This window comes from Neolamprologus multifasciatus, chromosome 7, assembly GCF_963576455.1.
Source record: "Neolamprologus multifasciatus chromosome 7, fNeoMul1.2, whole genome shotgun sequence".
NCBI classification, from domain to species: Eukaryota; Metazoa; Chordata; class Actinopteri; order Cichliformes; family Cichlidae; genus Neolamprologus; species Neolamprologus multifasciatus.
This window is the reverse complement of record NC_140445.1, coordinates 63,064,386-63,088,726: the sequence shown is the minus strand read 5'-3', so window position 1 is coordinate 63,088,726 and position 24,341 is coordinate 63,064,386. Positions and strand designations below refer to the sequence as shown.

General features: G+C 41.9%; 1 protein-coding gene and 1 long non-coding RNA gene across 3 annotated transcripts in view; both read right to left on the bottom strand.

Moving 5' to 3' along the window:
- The window catches only part of abtb3b (ankyrin repeat and BTB domain containing 3b), an 88,079-nt gene that overhangs the window by 59,275 nt on the left and 4,463 nt on the right, over nt 1-24,341 (bottom strand). The gene's annotated exons all lie outside the window — the stretch shown is intronic.
- Nucleotides 1,646-24,195, bottom strand: LOC146515845 (uncharacterized). Its single transcript, XR_014875120.1, has 2 exons — nt 2,384-24,195; nt 1,646-1,736 (listed from the first exon to the last, which is right to left on the bottom strand). It is a non-coding gene; the product is annotated as an uncharacterized LOC146515845 (long non-coding RNA).

Sequence of the window (24,341 nt, the reverse complement as noted above, 5' to 3'; positions counted from 1 at the left end):
ACATGCAAACTCCAAAACACATGCAAACTCCAAAACACTTGCAAACTCCAAAACACTTGCAAACTCCAAAACACATGCAAACTCCAAAACACTTGCAAACTCCAAAACACTTGCAAACTCCAAAACACTTGCAAACTCCAAAACACATGCAAACTCCAAAACACATGCAAACTCCAAAACACTTGCAAACTCCAAAACACTTGCAAACTCCAAAACACATGCAAACTCCAAAACACTTGCAAACTCCAAAACACTTGCAAACTCCAAAACACTTGCAAACTCCAAAACACATGCAAACTCCAAAACACATGCAAACTCCAAAACACTTGCAAACCCCAAAACACATGCAAATTCCAAAACACAACGGAAGTGCTCCAGGACGCTAGGGGCAGTGTTGAGCTCGATTTGCAAAATAAACGGCAAGTTTGTCTGTATGGGACGGTCTAGTCTCTGTCGCGCTTCCCAGGTTGCCTAGCAACCATGATACTAACCGCTGGAAACGTGTCATACAACTTTGTTTGACAGAAATGAAGGAAAACATATTTTGTTCATTTGTTTGTTTGTTTCTACAAGAGCTTTGTGTGATTTGATAAGTATCTGAGGCTGAGACCACAGGACAGTAAAACATGATTTTTGGGCTTCATTTCTGTACTGAACAGTCATTTAAGATTAGTTAGTAAATAACAATTAGCTAATGTTGTTCATGAGACTAAAGTCATATCACTTTGGTAATGTAAATATAATATGGCCAATATTATAGTTATTATATTAATCATTATTAGCTATTACAGCAGTGAACATGAACTCTGTGTCAAATACTGAGCCTCAGTACAGATTCAAGTTGCAGTTATTTATAGGTCTTATCACCTTAAATCTTCACTCAAAGACAAGTATCTTTGACAGTGCATATATAGGTGTATCATATATAAGAGAGAAATGTTGTTCCTTCAGTATGTTGGCATTACTAAATTTGGCTCATTGCTTACATACGCGTGTAAAAAGAAATTATATGAGCTGTGATAACTGTTTCTGATAAAATGAAGAGTAGACTGATATATTGAATATTCCTTTATTGGGTGAGAAAATCAGACCATGTCATAACTGCTTTAAGTCATACAGAATAGATATCAGAGCCTTAAACAGGCTGACTTCTGCTAAATGGGTCAAACTGGGCAGAAAGTATACAAACACATAGCATCATTATAGAATATGATGTAACACTATAGATCAACTTACCTCAGAATATATAAAGCATATAAACAATTACAGCAATATGATGCTACTAATCCAAAATACTCAAAGCTTCATAGAACTGAAACAAACATTTATTTTTAGCTCCATTCAGCTGCTGATACATACTTTAGGTTTCTGAATATTAAACTTGTTTCTTCCTTTCATAGTGTGTAACTTGAAGGCCCTGAGTACTTTCTCCCACACTGCAAACACTGGAATGATAAAATTATTTGAACATTACCTAATAAGACTGATTCAGGACAGACAATTAGTTATGTTAAACTTTCCTAGCAGTCCTTCACAAACAGGGAACAGTCTGTCTATTCTCTCCATCTGTCAGCTGCTGCTGGCTCTTCCTCCTCCTCTTCCTCACACACTGCTGAGTCCTGGTGGATCATCAGGGGTGCAAAGCCTCACAGATGATGTGCAGCAGTGAGTCCCTCAGTCTGTCCTCACTCTGGACACTTGCAGTTGTCACACATGGAAATCAAATGCGTGATAAGCTGCAGGATTCAAACACAAGTGTAACATAAATACATGTTCATACTTTTATTACACAATCAGAGAGAAAGAAAAAGAGAGAGAGTGCAGGACAGACAGACAGGTGACAGTCTCAGGTGTATACACTATTACAAAACAGCACAAAAGAAGGAGGACTGTGTTATTGCGAAACAAGAAGAGTTCCCAGATGGTACAGTGGACACGTGTGTGACTCCTGTGATTAAAGCATCTTTCTTTCAGCTTAACGAGTGAACCGTCAGCTCGTTCAAACACACGTTAAACTCCATTTGGCTCGACACCACCGAACAGAGGCAGCAATATAACATAGCTAACATTAACAGTGCAGTGAATCCTGCTTGTGCCGTGATATTCAGGACTGTAAACCGAGCAGCATCACTGACTTTCAGCCTGTTGTGTTTGTGGATATATGACTGACTTTAATTATCCATAAAATCATCACATTCTCTGTAAGATTAAAGTCAACTATTGAACGGCGTATATTTTGGAGTAAAGGCTTTAAAACCAAGTTAGTACAAACATCGCTAATGTCACATAACTTTCCCGACATGTGGCCAACAGTAATGTTTTAATGTTCTTCATTATAAAAAACATTTGCGCATAAATAAGTGACATAATATTCAGTACTTACTTCTGAAAGTTTACTCTTCGGCGGCTCCGCTTCAGCCGTTTTTTTCGGCAAAATTATCCACACCACAGCCGCGCTATGAAATCTGGGATATGTTGGGCCATGAAGGCTACAGCGACCCATCCTTAAAATTCAGGGAAATTAAGGACGCATTTGAGGGCCGCATTTCGAGCAGCCTTCGAATTGGGACAGCCTTCGTCGTGTCGCTGTGACGTAATCGGCCTTAAAATGCGGCCTTTAAGGCTGCAGACCCCAAATCCGGTCATTGGTACATCCTGGCTTGTGTAGTTACTAGGTAACAAAAGCTCAACACTGCCCCTAGCGTCCTGGAGCACTTCCGTTGTGTTTTGGAATTTGCATGTGCTTTGGGGTTTGCATGTGTTTTGGAGTTTGCAAGTGTTTTGGAGTTTGCAAGTGTTTTGGAGTTTGCAAGTGTTTTGGAGTTTGCAAGTGTTTTGGAGTTTGCATGTGTTTTGGAGTTTGAATGTGTTTTGGAGTTTGCATGTGTTTTGGAGTTTGCAAGTGTTTTGGAGTTTGTACGTGCTTTGTCTCTAGGGGCCACCGTACTCTCTCACCCAGGAAACACGCAGAGAGAGCGTCACCCTGTAACCATGGCAACCGTAACGCTTCCGCCTGGAACAACAGAACGTAGCTGTCAAACAAAACCCAAACAGCCACAATATGAAACAGGGAAGTACCACCGTGTAATCCATTTATTTCAACAAAGTAACTGTATTCTAAATACCACCTTTTTAAACGGTAACTGTAACGGAATACAGTTACTCATATTTTGTATTTTAAATACGTAACGGCGGTACATGTATCCCGTTACTCCCCAACACTGGTGAACCCTTGTTTCCCCTCCTTGTGTTTTATTCCACGTTTTCCCCAGCCCGTTATGTCCGTACTCTCTCTCCTCCTGTCTGAACCTCTGTGTACTTCCTGTTTTACTTTGACAGTCTCCCGTCAGCAGTGTTGCCAACTTAGCGACTTTGTCGCTATATTTAGCGAGTTTTCAGACCCCCTAGCGAAAAAAGAAGACGTGAAAGACATTACAAAAAACAATAATTGCTAAAAGAAATTTAATTTGTAGTTCTAAATAAATTCTAAATGCATTTAGGACGTTTTTTGCTCACTTTATGTCTCGTCCACGATGTTATTTCTCTCTCCAGCTGCATAGGTTACAATTACATTAGCATGACCAATTATGCAAATTAGGTGATGACGTCATTTAGCGACTTCTAGCGACTTCTAGGACAACCAATAGCGATTTTCCTTACTGAGGAGTTGGCAACACTGCCCGTCAGTGTTGCATTTACTCCTGCCGTGTCTTGTTATGATTATCAGCGTCACCTGTGTTCCCCGTGTGCTCCCACTTCCCTCATTAACCCTCTGTGTATTTATGTCTGCGTCTCTCTCAGTTCTGGGTCGTGTTCTCCCTCATGACTTTGTGCCCCTCCGTGTGTTTCCTCGTGAGTCAGTTCCTTAGTACTTCCCAGTTTAGTTTCATATTATTTTGTATCGCCTTTATCCTCTGTCAGCAATAAAGCTGTATTTTGAGTCCAGTCGTTTTCCCGTGAGTTTGCGTTTGGGTCCTCTCCTGCCTGCACACAGCCTGATCACGACAGAAATCATCTCTCTGCCAAACTAGAACTATTAAAAATAATTGATGGGTCTGTGCAGTTTCTTGTTGTCCTATGTTGCCACAATATTCCTCTTAGAAACTTTACTAACAGATCAGGAGGGGTAACGAGTCGCTCTTGATCTCATGCACACAAAAGGCATGATCAAGGACAGGAAATTCATCTTGGTTTCCTATAAGATGCATTTCTTGAATGACTCACTAAAGAAAGAAAGAAAAGACCTCCGTATGAGCAAATTGAATGTTGTCATCGCAAAGCGTGCTTGGGGGGCTTCTTGCTTGTGGATCATTGAATGTTGTTCTCATGACAAATCTTTCTTCATGTGGATCTTTGCCATTTTTCCCTCATTACACCATGGGACAAAAACCCCCAAAACCAACACAACCACAACTCAAGCATGTGGGTCCTCTCTGTTCGGTATGCTGTCTCATCCAAATGGATCCGGAGAGGCGCGCTGTGCTGTGATGTCATGGGGCAATTTTTTATTAGCAAAGCTCCAAGTGAACATGTGAAACCCATACGAATCAGACGCAGATGAGCAATTAATGATTAGAAATGAGAAAATGTCCCCTGCAGGCAGCACTGATACTGTGAAGGAGCAGCTTGTGTTTACTTACAAGGACAGAATCAACTAATTAAGTGGAGTTCATTTCATAAACACAGAACAGATAATATGATGTGGCAAGCTTTTATTTATTTTTTAAAAAAAGATGTTTTTTAAAGCTTCCTTCATCCTGAGCTGCAACATAGTGATATCACTGCAGTGGTTTTGGGCCCTCAGAGTTCAGCTGTTGTACGCTGTTAAAGACACATCATTATGGGCTTCGGGGCCATCGACTACAAATCAAAAGCACATTTGATGATCCAGACAGATGTCTTATAGAACAGCTAACATTTCTAGCAAATACAAAGTAACAGTAGAGAACACAGGCAGTGTAATAGTAGCTATGTGAGTGTGTTTGTTTGGTTAAAACTGCTTTTTTTAGGATATTAAATGCAGAATTTCTGGCTTGTACACAGACTGAGGATATTTTTTTACCACTGAATTTGACTGTTGAAGTCAGCCGCCTTGGTACAGAGTAAGTATTATTGCCACCTCATAATTTTTCTCAGAGTAGCTCCAATGCGCCTGCAATACACGAGAAGAGCTCAACAAATCAGAGTGCTAGCTGTGTTATGCAGTTTCCATGTGTACATAAATATAGTAGGTTTGATTTTCAAAGTAAAGCATATTTTCATGGTTTCTTAATGAGGTTTAAATTCCACTGAGACCCTGCCAGCGGTGCAGAGTGAATCCACTAGATATATCTAGAGTTACTTCTCCTCTGATCATGATTTGTACTTATGATGTGTGAATTTTATAGGGTTTTGAGGGAAGCTGCATCAAATCCATGCATCCAACATCACTCAGAAATTCAAAAATGGTGGACACTTAAAAAAACAAAAGCGTTTTGCTTCAAAGATGAGATGCATAAATGGTTTGCCTTAGATTTAAAGTCTTTTCTGACAGTTTCAAGGAGTCACTAGAGCTCTTACACTTCTGAATCTGAAGTCAAATATGACATGACAGGCTGAACTCTCATTTCCCAATAAATCCAAAAATTATGACTGGTCTGTTTAGGTGTGACTCTTTATATTATGTAAACCTGTTTTATACTGAGATATCCAAATTCTGCTCTAAGTCATAACTGTTTGACCTTTAACTCCTAGGAGTCATTTCCAACCCCAACCGGTCGCAGCAGATGGCCCCGCCCCTCCCTGAGCCTGGTTCTGCCGGAGGTTTCTTCCTGTTAAAAGGGAGTTTTTCCTTCCCACTGTCGCCAAAGTGCTTGCTCATAGGGGGTCATATGATTGTTGGGTTTTTCTCTGTACCTATGAAGCGCCTTGAGGCGACTTTTGTTGTGATTTGGTGCTATATAAATAAAATTGAATTGAATTGAATTGAATTTCAAACCATTAGCTGCTCTATATAAGTGCTTATCACGAAGCTTCTCACACCCATCTACTTGATCCCAATATATGATATGATACTTGATTTCTGGTAAGAAATATAAAATCTTGAAAATGTGACTTTGTCATCTGGAAGTAACTGAAAGATTTATCTGTCCCAGGTCTCTGAGCAGAACAAATTCATCCTTGCAATGCTCTCGTTTTTCTCCTGCTGACAATCAGGCCTTGAGAGGCAGACCTCATCAAGTTAGACATGATTTATTTGCATGAGTCTGCATCACAAAGTGGACACATTTCAAATCTCTGCACACAAATTATACACTCGTGGTTACCTGACTTCGATTATACATAAAATAACCCTTTCTGTCAAGCATCTGTTTGCTCGTAACCTTCACAATATCTGTGCTCAACATGAATCTGGGTACAAGCAAGTCAGTTATCCCTCAAACCTAAAATCCAGTCACTCTCATCCTGTCAGAATTAATATGCAAATAACTCGTATCTCTTTTGAATCTTCAGCAGTAATCCTTGTCCATGGAGAAAATCATATCACAGTATACACTTAGATCCTTGACTGATCCAAGTAGACGCTCTGACATTAGAGCAGCGGCGAGAATGTTCTTCTTCAGAACAATATGCTGCGCTATCACTCAAATCAGTCACTGTAAGGCATGGCTAAGCCCACAAGGCTAAATCTAAATATGTAGGTCTACAGCGGCATATAGCATTAAAGTCTTTCACTGCAATTTCCAAAAGTTGACAAGAAGAATGCTCCCACTCTTTTTGATCAGCGTGAATCCGGCTTCATTTCATCCATTAAAGCCACAATCAGTCTGAAAATCAGCGCTACATATATACAGTGTGCTTAGCACGAAGAAGCAGAGTATTCGGTTTCTGATGTTCGAGATAAAGCATCGCCTCCTCAGCTGCACCAGTTAAAACAGACACTATGATGTCTATCTGATAATCTCTGTGCCCCCACAGAGGGTCACGCTGGGGTCGACATCACTCGTCAACCCCCGAGGAGCTTTTTTCTCTCTGCCTTTGTTTTTGTTACCAAACAGCCAGAAGTGGCAGCAGAGGCCAAAGGGCAGTGTCTTTATCTCCAGTGCCTGCAACCCATTTTTTACAGAGGAATTTGCCCTACAACTTAAAACTGTGCTGAGCGTTTGGGTGTGAGAGCGCATCATCAAGATAAAAGGCCAAGACAACACTGGTGCTTGAAGATATTATTTGGCAGTGCTGTTAAGTTTGTCTCACTTCTGCACAGAAATGCAACGTAATTATGTAATGCACGCAATGTATACACGGGGCCATTTGTAAAGTGAAAAGGAGCGGCACAGATTAGGGGTGTAACAATTTTCCAAAACCATGGTTTAGTTCGTAACTCGTTTTTCTCTTTAGAAGGAATGGATTACAAATTTTACCACAGGCCTGATTGCTCCATTATGATTGGATCATGAACAAAAAATTATCTCTATTACTTTAGAGCAATTCCAGTTCACTTGCTGCCAGAGAGATTATTACCATTTAACCATCCCAAAGCATTAACAGCTCTACGTGGGAATCACGGTACAGAAAAATGGAGCCAAGACAGGATACTGCGGACATTTGTATCACAGTTTTGATCTCGGTTTCGTAATGTTGTGAGGCAGAAGCGCGGACTGATAGAATATGAAGCCTACTAATTAGGGGTCGTTATCAGTAGGAGCGTGTTTGAGATGAAAAACATCAAAATCAAATCTTTGCTGCGTTGTTATTACAGCTGCTACGTAAAAGGACATCCTCTTATACGTCCAGCTGTCTCCTTTTGAATAACTCCATTCATCAGTAGTTCATTGTACTGCTGCAGCTCCTGCCTCCCTCTCTGAGTAGTTGTCACGCATCTTTGTTGAGTGCTGGACTTTACTGTCACTGTGGCGGCGCCTTTTTCGATGGCGCTTAGACTGCTTGGTTCAAGCCACTGACAGGCAAGCAGGGAGACAAAATTGGATGGATGCAGCTTTCCCTGCCAGCAGTGTCAGCCCTAATAGTTCACTTCAGATCTCGACTCAGCCCTCTGTCATCTGACATACAAAATGTGCAGTCTTCTGTTTTCCAGCCCTCGGTCCCAGTGTTTTTATGTATCTATGTATCTTTAACCAAACAAACACACTCACATAGCCACTATTACACTGCCTGTGTTCTCTACTGTTACTTTGTATCTGCTGCTCTTCTCTTTTTCAATAATGCCGTATGATCTCACGAAGTACACAGCACACGCTTGAAAATTATGCTTGGCGTCTTTGTGCTAGTGCAGCCAGCTGAAGTTATCACTTCATTCACAATATGTTCTGCAGGTGTGCAAAAGGTTATACCAGCAGAAATCGGTTTTGCAGTCATCATCAATAATTTATATCCTGGAAGAAGGAGGAGTCTGATTTTGAAATTTTCTGAGTTGGGCCTTTGTATGCCGGTAAGCCTTATTTCAAAACTCTTTGGAGCTACATTCCTCCGTTCGTGTAGACCATGTATTGAAGACTTATGTTTGGAACGGTATATGGGGATCTAACTAATGGTGCAACTGTTGCATGAATCTCCTTCAACCCCAATGACAAAGGTCTTATCTTCGTAATCAGATACAGGATAAACCACGTCATATTTTTAAAAGTAGAATGGGAGGGAGAGCCTTCAGTTTTCAGGCCCCTCTTCTGTGGAACCAGCTTCCAGTTTGGATTCGGGAGACAGACACTATCTCTACTTTTTAGGCTTAAAACTTTCCTTCTTGCTAAAGCATATAGTTAGAGCTGGACCAGGTGACCCTGAATCCTCCCTTAGTTATGCTGCAATAGATGTAGGCTGCCGGGGGATTCCCATGATGCATTGAGTTTTTCCTTTCCAGTCACCTTTCTCACTCACTATATGTTAATAGACCTCTCTGCATTGAATCATATCTGTTATTAACCTCTGTCTCTCTTCCACAGCATGTCTTTTATCCTCTCTTCCTTCTCTCACCCCAACCGGTCGCAGCAGATGGCCCCGCCCCTCCCTGAGCCTGGTTCTGCCGGAGGTTTCTTCCTGTTAAAAGGGAGTTTTTCCTTCCCACTGTCGCCAAAGTGCTTGCTCATAGGGGGTCATATGATTGTTGGGTTTTTCTCTGAACCTATGAAGCACCTTGAGGCGACTTTTGTTGTGATTTGGCGCTATATAAATAAAATTGAATTGAATTAAATTTCTTCCAGCGGAGGATGAAAAAATGTTTGAATTATCACATTTGGGATGTTTCCCATAAGAAAACAGAAGCCTCGAGCTACAAAATGAGATGAGTAAGAAAGTGTAGATACTTTAACTCTGAGGCATCAAAGATGATTCAGTTCCAGATGCTCAAATACAAAATAGTCATGTGATTCTTGGAAATCGTTAAAATTCACCAATCCATGCATCTTTCATTAGATTTGGAGATAATCTGAACGTGAGCAGCCTTCTAGTCAGTAAAAGTAAAACAGACTTCTAGTCATATGTGTGAATGTGTGCATTAGAGCTGGTGCAACATCATGCTAGGTATAAAACTGACAGACACACCTGTCTCAGCAGCATCGTGTCATCCTCTTAACTCCTTTCTATCCCGTGAGTCAGATACTGCACCCAACCTGTCTGTCCAACAAGTGACAACAGCTAAGCTAAAACAACAGAGTATAATAATGACGTTGACTCATTTTAGAGGCTTTTTATCACTATTGTACTGTGGTAGCAGTGTGAGTGTTTCCCAGAAATTAGCTTTAATTATTAAAGGCACCCTGTGGTCAAAAACCCTCTTAACAAAAATGTCTGTAAATGTTTCAGTATTTTGCACTGAAACGAATTATATGACTTGCAAGTTTAAAGCTTCATGCCAAGACAATGTGTTTGAAAAGCTGCAACAGCTGATTGTAGCAGCACCTCAGAAGCGCCATTGTTGTTATTATGGTGTTTAATTACGTTCAGCTCATTCCTGACCATCAGATTATCAGTACAGTGCTAACGTACAGTATTTACAGTAAATGGCCTGTATTTATATATCGCTTTACTAGTCCCTAAGGACCCCAAAGCGCTTTACATATCCAGTCATCCACCCATTCACACACAGCTACATGCAAGCTACATTGTAGCCACAGCCACCCTGGGGCGCACTGACAGAGGCGAGGCTGCCGGACACTGGCGCCACCGGGCCCTCTGACCACCACCAGTAGGCAACGGGTGAAGTGTCTTGCCCAAGGACACAACGACCAAGACTGTCCAAGCCGGGGCTCGAACCGGCAACCTTCCGATTACAAGGCGAACTCCCAACTCTTGAGCCACGATCGCCAAACACTATCCTTTATGTAGCTTGTTACTGAAACAAGACATCAACTGTGTCAGACACTGAGTTATTTTCTAGTGTAGTACAGTGGTTGTCATTATACCTTTTAATTTTTATTAATTTGTGTAGAGATTTAAAAGCAGCTCGCCTTACTTGAACTGACTTCATGCCCCATGGATAGTGGAGTCAAGTATCCCACAATGCTTGATGAAAACTACTGGATGCTAACCAAATACATTATTCTGACAAAAGTAGTGGGCCACCTACACATTACACACGAAGGAGCTGTTCAGACATAGAAACCATGAAGCTCCTGGTGCAGTTTTGGCGCTAACGTTAATGCCAGAGGAAGCTTGTAACTCTGTAGTTATTGACTTAGCCACGCTGGCGACTTTTACGCACTACTTGCCCATGCTCTGTGATTTTAGATGGTCTGCTACTTTGTGGCTGAGTTGCTGTGGTTTCTAAACACTTTTCAATAATACCAAGAGGAAATACATTTCAACTTTGGCAATGGGATTAAAAACAACTGAAGTGAGAGATTAAGAGATGCGGTCCAATACTTTTTGTCCAAATGTTACTACACACCATCATGTATTCCAACAATGGAAAAAACAGCGGAATGAGGAAAGAGAGGAGCATATCATAACATGAACTATTCTAAGATCATTTTAAGAATTAATCGAGAAAACACACTCAGTATAATAAAAAAATCATGCCACATTAACTTTTTTCAGCAGGTGATCTGTCAGGTTTTAGCTGTGAGCAATGACGTAATTAGCGGTGCAGAGAAAATGAGCTGAGTATCGTCTGAAAGTGTTTCTACACTTTGTCGATAAGTTCACAATAAATTCTATTACACTGAACTCCTTAATTGGGAAGTAGGCAGTATTAAACGACACAATCAACAGCTGCTTTAAACTGACTCTAACCCAAAGACGTAATTATAGTTTCTCACGTGAGTGCGTATTGTAAAAGATAATAATTTAGTGAGTGTATAAACACAAGCTGTCTTATGTTGCACTGTTTTATGTGGCTAAGAAGACAAAGCTGAACTGCAAAGAGGCTGTCAAAAAGGGGTTAAAAAAGGATATTTAACCCTTTCGCAGTATTTTACTTTAAGTCTTTGTCTAAATGATTTGCCACAGTGTGGTGGCCAAACCCGTGGCCACACTTAAAGTCGGTAACTTTTGTATTTTCATTCTTCATTTGAACATAGTAATACATTTTAGTTACCAATAACTTGGTTTGGTTGATTGGTTTGGATACATTTGTTCTATTTGTAAGCGCGCACATTTAGTTTACTTATGTATTCATACTACTTCATTTCTTTGATTTCTGACTAACATTTGTCTTTTTATTTCTTACCTGCCATCATCCCTGGGAGTTGCTGGACAAAAGATGGTAGCCAGGGTTTGAAACCATTAAATGAAAAGGAAGATAATTGGACCACACCACCACTTCCTGCTGAAGGGGAGAATGTGTGTTTTCTTTACTTTAAAAACAAAGTATTTGTATTTAATTAAATATTTGAGTTTAGGGTTTAATGGGGGTTTTGATTTTCTTCTTTGGTGTTTAGTTTATTAACAAACTAGATTGTACTGCATCGTTTGTGATTTATGATTGTGTTTTGTTTGTTACCCCTCATGTGTCACAATGGTCTGATCAGCCATTATATATACCCTTGTATGTCATTCCAACACGTTCTCACTCCCAAAGCGTAACATTTTATGCTAGGTGACAAATCGTCAACATATTACGTTTTCGGCTACCCACCATGTTCCTAAATGACGACCTCATAAAAAATGACGAAATATGAGAACCATATGGACTCAATCTACACATGTTCGCTCTTTTTCTTCAAATCGCTTAGAAACACGCTATTTAACATCATTAAAGTCATGGTTAACCTCAGGAAAAAGGTTATGGTTAGGGCTAGGGATAAGGTTAGGTTTAGGGCTTCATTGGCTTCCTGTTAAATCCAGAATTGAATTCAAAATCCTGCTCCTCACATACAAGGTCTTAAATAATCAGACCCCATCTTATCTTAATGACCTTGTAGTACCATATCACCCTATTAGAGCACTTCGCTCTCGCTCTGCAGGCCTACTTGTTGTTCCTAGAGTATTTAAAAGTAGAATGGGAGGGAGAGCCTTCAGTTTTCAGGCCCCTCTTCTGTGGAACCAGCTTCCAGTTTGGATTCAGGAGACAGACACTATCTCTACTTTTAAGATTAGGCTTCAAACTTTCCTTTTTGCTAAAGCATATAGTTAGGGCTGGACCAGGTGACCCTGAATCCTCCCTTAGTTATGCTGCAATAGATGTAGGCTGCCGGGGGATTCCCATGATGCATTGAGTTTTTCCTTTCCAGTCACCTTTCTCACTCACTATGTGTTAACAGACCTCTCTGCATTGAATCATATCTGTTATTAACCTCTGTCTCTCTTCCACAGCATGTCTTTATCCTGTCTTCCTTCTCTCACCCCAACCGGTCGCAGCAGATGGCCCCGCCCCTCCCTGAGCCTGGTTCTGCCGGAGGTTTCTTCCTGTTAAAAGGGAGTTTTTCCTTCCCACTGTCGCCAAAGTGCTGCTCATAGGGGGTCATATGATTGTTGGGTTTTTCTCTGTATCTATGAAGCGCCTTGAGGCGACTTTTGTTGTGATTTGGCGCTATATAAATAAAATTGAATTGAATTGAATTGAATTGAATACAGGGCTGGAACGTCTATTACCGCGGGAGCGTCATTGCACTGGATTTCAGCCATAACCCGCCGCGTACCATAAGAACGCCGAAGGTCTCCTTTCGCGTTCATCAGGAACGCCGCGGGACGTGACAAAACGTCGGCATGTTACGCCTCGGGAGTGAGAACGGGGTCATTTCATGTTTAGGTCAGTTAGGTTTGTTTGTAGCAGTCGTTTGGTTCGTTAAGTTTGCAGTCTTTGTCTGAGTTCAGTTTTGTTTCTTTGACCTCTTTTATGAGCTCAACATTTATTACTTTTGTAAATATAATTTTTGGGGGGTTAAATAAATGGAAACTATATTTTTCTAATAATTCCTGGGACTCCTCCTGTTTTTCAACTCGGTCCGTCACACACAGAGATTTCTGAAAGATCTTCTTCATGTGTAGCCATCACATAAGTGTGTCATTAATTACCAATTTCTCTAAAGGCTGCGGTTGGTCCAGAATGCTGCAGATCGTCTTCTGACAGGTACTAAAAGATGCGAACACATTTCCCCGGTACTTGCCTCCCTTCATTTGCTCCCTGTCCGCTTCAGAATTAATTTTAAAATTTTATTGTTGACTTACAAAGCCCTGAATGGACAAGCTCCCGGGTATTTATCTGAACTCCTGCAGACTTATACCCCCTTAGATCTCTTAGATCAAGTGATCTTTTGCTTTTAGCTGTACCAAGGTCGAGGCTGGTTCATAGAGGTGATCGAGCATTTGCAGCCGTAGCGCCCAAGCTGTGGAATAATTTACCCCTACACATCAGACAGGCTCCCACTGTCAATCTTTTTAAATCTTATCTTAAAACGCATTTTTATTTACTGGCTTTTAATACAGCATGAGAGTTATTTGTTAATTCATATTTGGTGTTTGCTTTTAATACTCTAAGTTGTTTTATTATGTATGTTGTATTCTTGTACAGCACTTTGGTCAACGCTCTTGTTGTAATTAAATGTGCTATATAAATAATTAAACTATTAAACTATTAAAGTTTTTGAAAATAGGACAAAGTGGGTTTAACGGAGCATAACATGGCAATGAAAATAATTTATTCACAGGAAAGTTAGAGGAATGATGATTACAATACGCAGAACTCTGACTTAGACACATTAGCGCCCGGTTATATTTATCATATGGGTTTAGGTACTGTTCACCGCTAATGCCGGCAATAACAAAAGGTACAGTGTGGTGTTTCAGTGTTTCTTTCTTTCTTTTTTTCAGTAAAGAGTAGACATTACAGTCACTGTTGGCATCTGTCTTTTCACTGCGGTTGTTCTGCCAGTCTCTGATCCGCTTTGACAATGCTGTGGGAGTAAAGCAGGAACCAGCATATGTTAGTAATAAAAAATGTCATGAGCAAAATCGACATGTACCTTCTCCTGTGGTAATCTGTACCACATGTTGCTGGTTCAGTCGGGGGTTGAGCAAACTCATTCAGCTGGACTGAAGGACTAAAAAGATGTTCAACACATTTTGAGCAAAAACCAACTGTTTGGTGTTGTATGTGTGGAGCTTATTTTGTTGTTGATGTCTGACGCTTTTCCAATTCGCTTACATCACCAACACATGCCACCATCCACTCCACTCCACAGTACAGACTGTAGTTACAGACTGCAGTTCAATTTGGAGGAGATCTGTCACGGTTCAGACACATATGTCTGCATGTGTAGCGTGTGCTCACCCCGGGCTCCCCAATGGGGCCTTCCATGTCTACATTGACAGAACTATAAGAGCCCTGCCAGATATGTAGGACGGGACAAGGTTACCTCAGCTCGGCACCAGTTCTCCTTCTAGGCAGTGGCAGAGTTTGTGTGATTTGTTATCACACAAACTCTGCACTGAATGAGAAAGCCGGACTGAAACAGACAGGGGAAATTGAAGAAGCAAAACAGAGAGAATGAGAAATCGGGCAGCAGCATAAATGAGACAAAAGGATAAAAGACAGAGAAATAAGTGAGGACAGACAAGTAGAAGACATCAGTTCATTCACATCTTGATTAGGAAAATCAGCTGGATAAATCGCTTATGCAACATACTATGATTGAGGCAATTTCACAGAGAAAAACAGAATGAGAAACAGTGCATTCACTTTGTGCAAACAGGTATACATTGACGGTATATGCAGTGACACACGCATACTCTGAAGGTCAATGGTATGAGCTCAAATGGGTGGTAATAGGATACTGGTCCTGCAGAAAGAATCGGTACTGTATCAGCAAATCTACTGCCTGTTTGAGGACTACTAAGCCCCAATATGTAGCTCTCTTGTAGTCAATTCAATGTTCAAAGACAACTGTACACACTTCATTAAAAAATGACTAAAAAGTACAATAGAGTCAGTACATACAAAGAAAAATAACAGCAGAAGGGAAATATATCGTCAAGGACAATGAACACCTTGATTAAAGAGTTTTTCAGGCCATTAACTGCATTAAGATCAGATTATTCCACAACATCAAACCATCATTAATTCTGTTGTTGACTTACTTCTGTGCTTTTAATTATTGTCTTGTCATTTTGTTTAACCTCTCCTGAGTAAAATAGATTGGAATTCCTAGTTACTCCAATAATTGGAAGGCACTGTTGAACAAACAGAGAGCCACAAAACATTACGCTCCCTCTACCATGCTTCAAAGCTGAGACAATGTTTTGTTGCAAACCTATAGTCCAGTGTGTTATTTCCCCAGAAAGTTACATTTCTACCTAATCTGTCCATAGAAGATCAGAACATAGACATCTTGATTGTTGGGTTTTTCTCTCCATTATTGTAGGTCTCTACCTTATAATATAAACCGCCTTCAGATGACTGTTGTTGTAATTTGGTGCTATATAAATAAAATTTAATTGAACTGAATTAAGACCCATGCAGGTGATTGCAGAGTTTAAGTCTAAGAAATGCTAGAAAACTGGTCACTGATTTACAAGTACTGCCAGTGAAGCAGGCTGATTGAAAGTGGACATTTTGAGGTTGATGTAATCACGTTTGGTTGTTTTCTCCGAATTTAAGGGTGCCACTGCATTTTGATAGCAAACTACTTATCAGCATGCAAAGTTATATTCTTACACAACAACTGGTGCAAATCAGTGTGGAACCTGTTTACAGTATTTGAAGTGTTTAACCCAGCAGAGTGCGCATGTGACGTACTGAATCAACACGAATTTTCAGCATCAGTCAATACAGACCCAAGTTACAGAAATGGATATCAAAGGGAAAAAAGTATAATCCAATATGACCCTTTGGCCTCAAATGTTACATAACAAATCTTGCAGTTCAGATAAAGGCTTGTTGAGTTGTATCCACTGCTTTTACATTCAATGTAACTTTGAATGAGTAATTGGTTCTGTCACATCAAAACGTAAGCTAAAAATTCTGTATATGAAAAAGTGTAAATAAAAACAAGCATCAGTGTTGCTAACATGTAGCGTCCTATGTATTTCCTCTTTCACAGGAGTGGAAAATTTCCAACTTTGCAGCTTAGTTTCTTGATCAAAGGTCAGAATACTGTTAGTATGCTAATTCAGAAATTCAAACTCAGTTTCACCCTAATGACTCAGTCACCGCAAAAGTGTGTCCACTATGAATAATCCCTAGTAAATGTTCAGGACACTGACAACTTTGGGGGATACAATAAGATAATTATTTCTGAAAGGATACAAGTGGTCTTATGTTTGTTCATTTGTTTGTTTTGGTATCCAGACTGCAACTAAGCAATGTCTAGCATAAGTAAAAACACAGCCAACCTATTTTCTTCCATTCAATTCAATTCAACGTTATTTATATGCAGCAAATCACAACAACAGTGGCCTTAAGGTGCTTTATATAATAAGGTAGACCGTACAATAACACAGTTTTTGTTGCTAAGCAAGCTGTAAAATTGATAATATGTGAATGTGGTTTCCTTAGACAGGCAAGCAAAGCTCCTTTCCTTTTCTATTATTATGTGACGCTTCCAGTCCACAAGCTGTGCCTTTACATTTACCCTGCAAAGGGTATATGAACTTGGATATTTTTCATCTAACTTCCAAGACAAAAGAGAATAAACACAACATTTTTTTTCCGTCTTTATTTACATCTCCAAAAGTTGATTCTGTTCATCTGGACGTAGCGTTTTGTGGGAGAAATGTTTCGTCACTCATCCAAGTGACTTCTTCAGTCTCAGCTGACTGCAGGTTTCCATCCATCCATCCATCTTCTTCCGCTTTATCCGGGGCTGGGTCGTGAGGGGAGCAGCCTAAGCAGAGAAGCCCAGACCTCCCTCTCCCCAGCCACCTCCTCTAGCTTATCCGGGGAAACACCAAGGCATTCCCAGGCCAGCCGAGAGATATAATCTCTCCAGCGTGTCCTGGGTCAGGCCTTCTCCCAGTGGGACATGCCTGGAAAACCTCACCCAGGTGGCATCCTTGTCAGATGCCCGAACCACCTCAGCTGGCTCCTTTCGATGTGGAGCAGCAGCGGCTCTACTCTGAGCCCCTCCCGGATGGCTGAACTTCTCACCCTATCTCTAAGGGAGAGGCCAGCCACCCTTGGGAGGAAGCTCATTTCTGCTGCTTGTATCCGTGATCTCGTTCTTTCGGTCACTACCCACAGCTTGTGACCATAGGTGAGGGTAGGGACGAAGATTGACCGGTAAATTGAGAGCTTCGCTTTTACACTCAGCTCCCTCTTCACCACGATGGACTGGTGCAGTATCCGCATCACTGCGGCCGCAGCACCAATCCGTCTGTCGATCTCCGGCTCCCTTCTCTCATCACTTGCGAACAAGACCCCGAGGTACTTGAACGCCTCCACTTAAGGCAGGAACTCATCCCCAACCCAGAGTGGGCACTCCACCCTTTTCCGGCAGAGAACCATGGCCTCAGAATTGGAGGTGCTGATCCTCATTCCCGCCGCTTAAAATAATAATAAAAATTATGGACAGAATTGGTGACAAAGGGCAGCCCTGGCGGAGCCCATCACCCACCGGGAACGAGTCAGACTTATTGCCAGAAATGCGAACTAAGCTTTCTGCAACGGTTGTATAGGGATCGAATGGCCCATAGCAATGGGCCAAACACCCCATAGTCCCGTAGCACCTCCCACAGGACACCCCGAGGGACACGGTCAAATGCCTTCTCCAAGTCCACAAAACACATGTAGACTGGTTGGGCAAACTCCCATGCACCCTCAAGTATCCTTGAGAAGATAAAGAGCTGGTCCAGTGTTCCGCGACCAGGACGAAAACCGCATTGTTCCTCCTGTATCTGAGGTTCGACTAGCGGACACTAACAGCACCCTGGCATAGACTTTCCCAGGGAGGCTGAGGAGTGTGATCCCCCTGTAGTTGGAACACACCCTCCGGTCCCCCTTCTTAAAGATGGGGACCACCACCCCGGTCTGCCAGTCCAGTGGTACTGCCCCTGATCTCCACGCAACATTGTAGAGGTGTGTCAACCAGGACAGCCCTACAACGCCCAGAGCCTTCAGGAACTCGGGGTGGACCTCATCCACACCAGGGGCTCTGCCACCAAGGAGTTGTTTAACTGCCTCAGTGACCTCACCCCCGGAAATTGGCGGGTAATCCCCCTCATCCCCAGACCCTGCTTCCTCCTTGGAAGACGTGTCAGTAGATGGTAAATGGTAAATGGCCTGTATTTATATAGCGCTTTACTAGTCCCTAAGGACCCCAAAGCGCTTTACATATCCAGTCATCCACCCATTCACACACTGGTGATGGCAGCTACAATGTAACCACAGCCACCCTGGGGCGCACTGACAGAGGCGAGGCTGCCGGACACTGGCGCCACCGGGCCCTCTGACCACCACCAGTAGGCAACGGGTGAAGTGTCTTGCCCAAGGACACAACGACCGAGACTGTCCAAGCCGGGGCTCGAACCGGCAACCTTCCAATTACAAGGCGAACTCCCAACTCTTGAGCCACGATCGCCACAGGAGGTCCACGAAGTATTCCTTCCACTGCCTGACAATTTTCTCAGTCGACGTCAGCAGCGCTCCGCCAGCACTATACACAGTGCAGGTAGAGCACCGCTTTCCCCTCCTGAGACGCCTGACGGTTTGCCAGAATCTCTTCGAGGCAGTCCGAAAGTCTTTTTCCATGGCCTCTCCGAACTCCTCCCACAGCCGAGTTTTTGCTTCAGCCACTGCCCGAGCCGCATTCCACTTGGCCTGTCGGTACCTGTCAGCTGCTTCCAAAGTCCCACAGGCTAACCAGTCCCGATAGGACTCCTTCTTCAGCCTGGTGGCTCCCTTCACCTCTGGTGTCCACCATTTGGTTCGGGGATTACCACCACAACAGGCACCAACCACCTTGCGGCCGCAACTCAATGCAGCAGCTTCGGCAATGGAAATGCTGAACATGGTCCATTCGGACTCAATGTCTCCAGTCTCCCTCGGAATGCTGTTGAAGCTCTGCTCAACTCTGATCTCACGGACTGGGGCCTCTGCTAGGTGTTCCCAGCACACCCTCACTGCGCGTTTAGGTGCACCGGGTCTGCAGGTTTCCCCAATCTTAAAAACAGTACATTTGCATAATGACTGAAACCAGCCCACAAAACGCTACGTCCAGATGAACAGAATCAACTTTGGGAGATTTACTCACCTGGATGATTGAGCATGCATCAAGACGTCTTTATTTACAGTTCTGACATTTAGTGGGAAACAACACAAAGTGTCATGAGTGGGGGACGTAGTAGAAAAACTGGGTGTTTATCTCTAAGTGTGTGCGTTTAAATCAAAGGAATCATCTAAGCATTTGTTAAACAGGTGTCACTAGGTCCTCTGAGCAAATAAACTTCTTTAATATTATCAGCTAAACATTAACCACACCCATCTAGAGGAAGCTAACTGTCACTGCAAATGGATTTCTCACAATGAAATGATCTGCAACATTTGCTGCCTCTCATCGTTGTCTTACTGTGATCAAACAACAACAGGTTAGATGATATAGACCTAAACGTATTAGCACAGCGAAGCTTGTTACTGGTGCTGCTCACAACACGGGATGGCGCATTGTGTTAGCCGAAAGCACGCTCTGCTGATTGCAGCATTTATCTGATGGGATACGATGGAAGTGTTGTATGTGCGTATTTGTGTGTGTGAGATGCATGCATGAATCTGTTTATGTAAATATCTTGGAATTTGGTTCACAGTTCACCAACTGTGAATCCGGTATGTCCTGACATGCCACTGTCTTTAACACACAAATCACTTTTTCTACCAGTGACAAGACAATTTCTTCGAGTTTTGCTCGGCTCACATCAAAGAGGGAAAACAAGTTCAAAGCTTGTTTACCAGTGTTTTCTTCATATTTTCCAGTCAGACTGGATGTTACTTAAATAGGATCATTTCCCTTTATACAACAAAAGGAATTCAGAGCTGCAAAAAAATGTAATAGATACTTATGCTTCACCTTAGCTAATCCACTTGCTGGTACTTGTTTGCGCAGACCTTTCTTCCTGCTATAATAAGCAGGAGACATTGCTTGTATAGGTCTCATCTGTCACCCACAGCTTCTCTTATGGATTTTCCTGTTTTGATCCTTGCCATCTGTGCCGCTTCCTCTCTCATTGCTTTTCTTCCAAAGTCGACATCTTGAACAATTCATTCTTAGGCACAGATTTACTGGATGCAGAGTAATTATCAAACTATTCTTGCGCAGCAGTGGCATATTTTTAGTGTCTACACTGCAAAAGGTAAACTTTCCATCTGTGCTTTGGGAAAACCTACTAAAAACCACTCAGACAATTTGGTCCAGATGGAAACAAATTTACCCCAAAGACAGAAATAAAATGGCTAAAGCTCCCTTGATATTGTCATCCCGGCATGAAAAAATAGCAAAGCTCTTCCACGGGCAGTAAACATGAAACTAAAAACATTATGCTGAGTGAGTTTATAGCAATAAGTGCACACTTTCTGGGTTAACACTGCCAGGGCTGTAATGGAGTAAATCTCTTTTTGGTAGGAAAGGTCAAGCATAAAAATGAGCTAAATTAGTCAATGCTGCCGCAGCTCCAGTAGTGTTTTCTTAAATTTCATCACTCAGTGGCTCAGGGGTTTTACCCTTGAAGTGATTTTTCATAAATATTGATTATTTTGGAGGAGATTGTATTGTTCTGTTCTGCTCTTGTTCTTCATAAAAAACAACAATAACAAGGCGCAGTTTCATCAATTCATCATTGAAAAGTCATAGGGGCCAACATTAACAGTATTACGATTATTTTTTGTGTCTCCTTTTCAGTGTGCAGTGACTGCAGTTTAATGGCAGCTCACGCACGGGCAATGGAAAGTTTATACAATCCAGTGAAGTGCATAAGAAAAAAGGATGGCTGCTAAAGAACAAAAAAAATGATGCACAGCCCATTGCAGGCACCGCCAGCTGGGTACAGAATTAACTACATTTTATCACTTGTCTCCTCTTAATCAACTGAAGCTAACTTGGCTGAAGCTCCCCCTCATTGTGCCAGACACCATGTCACATCAGCATTCCTCATTCCCTCCCAAAAACTTGCAATTAAAACCTGATCTACCCCTGGCCATGTGTGGCTCTTTGAGCGTGTGTTTCAATTCTCGCCAGTGTCTGTTGCTGCCTTACATGACCAAGTCTATGCTGCTGTGTCAGGGTTTCCCTAGTACAGATATATTATATCTTTCTTCCAGACATAATTGGGACTGGTCTCCACCGGCACAGAGTGGTACGGCTGCTAACCGCAGTCATTCCTGTCTCCCTGCCTTCGCCGCACACACATGTGCACCAGGCACCAGCCTTGCACAACTACACCAGCAAGTGAATAAGAAACAAAAAACCTGGAATGTAGCTGGACCAGTGCTCTTGCACTTCAGCGATGAGATCCAACGGAATTAAAACATCTGAACGTACAGCAGTAAAGCACACATACTGTAGACTCATGATGACCAAAATTTTGTAAATGTAAATGTTAAATTTTAAGTGAAGGGTCAGCTGTTAAGACTTTAAAAGGAAACCCCCGCCTCTCTTATGCACTTCACACTGTAATGGCAGAATGCTCTCCAAGGGGTGTGCTTCAGTGCTGTAATTTACTTTTTTTGTACAACCCTTTTTTCTGTATTTGTCTTTTCAGTTGGTGATTTCACACAATTTTCCAGTATGCCCTACTGAGAAAGTTGTATTATTTTTGGTGTGGTTAAAAACAGTGTGCATTGGTTAGTACGAAGTTTTTTGTTTTGGTTTTTTTTAATCATGGAAGAAAAAGTAAGGATGCATACAGAACAATACCACAGAGCAGCACGCCTGTTGTTCAAAAGATCTCAAATTACCTCTCAAGAGTGTTGTATTTCCCAAGCACCTGGCAACACTTCCACAAAGATGCACGGTGTTGCTGCATTGAATTTCTGTTGATAAATCCAATGTTACATCATTTTGCATCTCTGGTTACTCTATATACTAACCATAAGAAGATGTTCTGTCTTTTTCCATCTGTTAAGATCATTAAGTAATCATTAGCTGAATGTATAAAAGGTCTATTTGTTATTAATCAATTACATAATCATGCTTATAAAGTAGAAGTAGATTCAGCTGTAAGACAACACCCCTAATGTTATCACCTATTGCTGTTTTTGAAGTCGGGCTACTGGAAATCTATAAAATAAGCACAGTACTTTTGCATTGTATTCTGCTTTGCACCAAAATCTGTTTCATTCTCGGCTGTAATAGCTCGACTACTCTATTTCCACAACATTGACAGTTTCCACCCATTAAACCAAAGAAATGATCTTAAAGACATTTATATACACACAGTAAAGAGTAGCTGATTATAGCAGCTGTAAATGGTTGCTATTTAGCCATGAGGTTATGAATACTTGGTCCAATTTGTATGCCATTAATAATTATTTGAGTAAGAGTAAGAGAAATGCCACCAATATACAAATAAAGCAGATCAAGTATATCAAGGTGCACTAACAACAACTATTTAAATGTCTTTAGGGTGAAACTTTCCTTTGAAAAACCAAATGAGATTTGCCCAGACTTGAAAGTCATCTCACACATAAAGTGTGGTTACAAACTGGTCCCCAGGGTGGAAAATATCCCTGCGTGGTGGATATCACGTTCCACTAGACATTTTCTGACATGCACACGTCATTAAGGTAATCAAAGAATCACTGTGTCCTAGCTCTAGCGGGAACGATAAGACATATCCCACCATATAGAATAGTTTCCTGTTCTGACAAGATACCACAGCTGAAGGAGGGAAACCCAACACCCACCTGCAAATGCAATTAACACACAGTCACACATGGTGAGAGGAGGCCCTGAGATCTCGATGAATATGTGCGAACCCAAACATATATATATATATGTTTGGGTTTGCTATCAGAGGCCTGGGCCTGGGAGCTTGAGGGTCCCGCTCAGTATCTTAGCTGTTCCTGGAAGTCCCGAGGTCAAAATGGGAGACGCCCCCAAGGGTGGTGAAGAATGACCGAGCTAAGATCCTGTGGGACTTCCAGATACAGACGGTGGTGGTAGACAAACAGAAGAAGACGGCCGTAGTGATCAATGTAGTGGTTCAGAATAATAGCAACATCAGAAAGAAGGAACACGAGAAGCTTGAGAAATACCAAGGGCTCAGAGAAGAGCTCGAGAAGATGTAGGTAACAGTGGTCCCAGTGGTAATCGAAGCACTAGGTGCAGTGACTCCCAAGCTAGGCGAGTGGCTCCAACCGATCCCAGGAACAACATCGGAGACCTCTTGGTAAATGGTAAATGGCCTGTATTTATATAGCGCTTTACTAGTCCCTAAGGACCCCAAAGCTTTACACATCCAGTCATCCACCCATTCACACACTGGTGATGGCAAGCTACAGTTGTAGCCACAGCTGCCCTGGGGCAGACTGACCATATTGCGCCACCGGGCTCTCTGACCACCACCAGTAGGCGGTGAAGGTGAAGTGTCTTGCCCAAGGACACAACAACCGAGACTGTCCAAGCCGGGGCTCGAACCGGCAACCTTCCGATTACAAGGCGAACTCCCAACTCTTGAGCCACGATTGCCCACGATCGCTCTGTCCAGAAGAGCGCAGTCCTAGGAACAGTTAAGATACTGCGCAGGACCCTCAAGCTCCCAGGCCTCTGGTAGAGGACCCGAGCTTCAAGGATAGACTGCCCAGAGGGGCGAGCTGGGAATTTTTTTTCTCCAAATATATATATATATATATATATATATATATATATATATATATATATATATATATATATATATATGAAATTTTAGATAAAGTTTAAAACTGACTATATAGATGTCAAGCAGGCCTTTCATATATTTGGCTGCAAGAAAGCAAACTGTGTAGCTTT